Source organism: Papilio polytes, unplaced genomic scaffold (genome assembly GCF_000836215.1).
Source record: "Papilio polytes unplaced genomic scaffold, Ppol_1.0 DF823835.1, whole genome shotgun sequence".
In the NCBI taxonomy this organism is placed as follows: Eukaryota; Metazoa; Arthropoda; class Insecta; order Lepidoptera; family Papilionidae; genus Papilio; species Papilio polytes.
Genome location: NW_013525369.1, coordinates 112,028 through 113,030, shown reverse-complemented (window position 1 = coordinate 113,030; position 1,003 = coordinate 112,028).

Below are 1,003 nucleotides of genomic sequence, written 5' to 3'. Positions count from 1 at the left end.
CCGGAGGCCTAATTTTAGTCCCTCTTACTTTCCACTCTTTCTTAAGAGGAAAGGATGGGAAGGAAAAGTGGATTTGACGATGGAAGAGACGCATGGGCAGCGGTCGCTTTCAAGATAGAATTCAAAGATAGAATACAACCAACGTAATGTTGCATATTGCCAACTGTTTATCTTATGCTAGGTTTCTGAATTTGTACTTATTTTCCCATCACCTAGCGATACATCAACATTAATTTGACGTATGTTTCAACGGAATAAAACTCAAATCACGTTCGGAGATGCATTTCATCAACACTAACAAATCATTAAACGTAATAAGAAATCCGGCCATTAACTACTTTTATTTAAAACTGAATATCATTAATTTTTTAGGGACTTTTCTATGCCAAGAATGCATTTCACCATCAAGACGTACGCTACCTAAAGTGAAAGATACTCTATTCTGTACCCTATAAAGTAGATAATCGTATGAACATGAAACATAGTCATAATAGTGTAGTAACTACATAACTACACATCAAGGGGATTGGATTACACAAACTTTCTAAAGCCAAAGTTGATATTCAATAAGCAAGTTTGCTTCTAAATATTTATGAACATCTCTAATATGATTTAGTTAAACGATAGTTGTAATACGTTGAATACCAAACACATATTATTTATAGAAATACAAGCAAAAGCTTACATAATGTCTTTCTATGTAATCCTATTAACCCTTTCACTTCACTTCTAAGACACTTTAGAACCCTTTTAAGCCTCCTCAAAGACAATTTTCCATGACACTGGTAAATCCCGCTCAACGTACAAAACAGGTGTGTTATTTAGTATTAAGAGTACAGCTACTACACTATAGTCTACGAAATACTCTGCGAAAATGGTAATAGCAAAATCGTTATCCGATAGCATACATACGTATGTGCGGAAATATCATTTAAGAATTTCTTTATTGCTCACTAATGTTAATTACATAAATCAGTGTTGCCATGACTACTTAACTAGGATT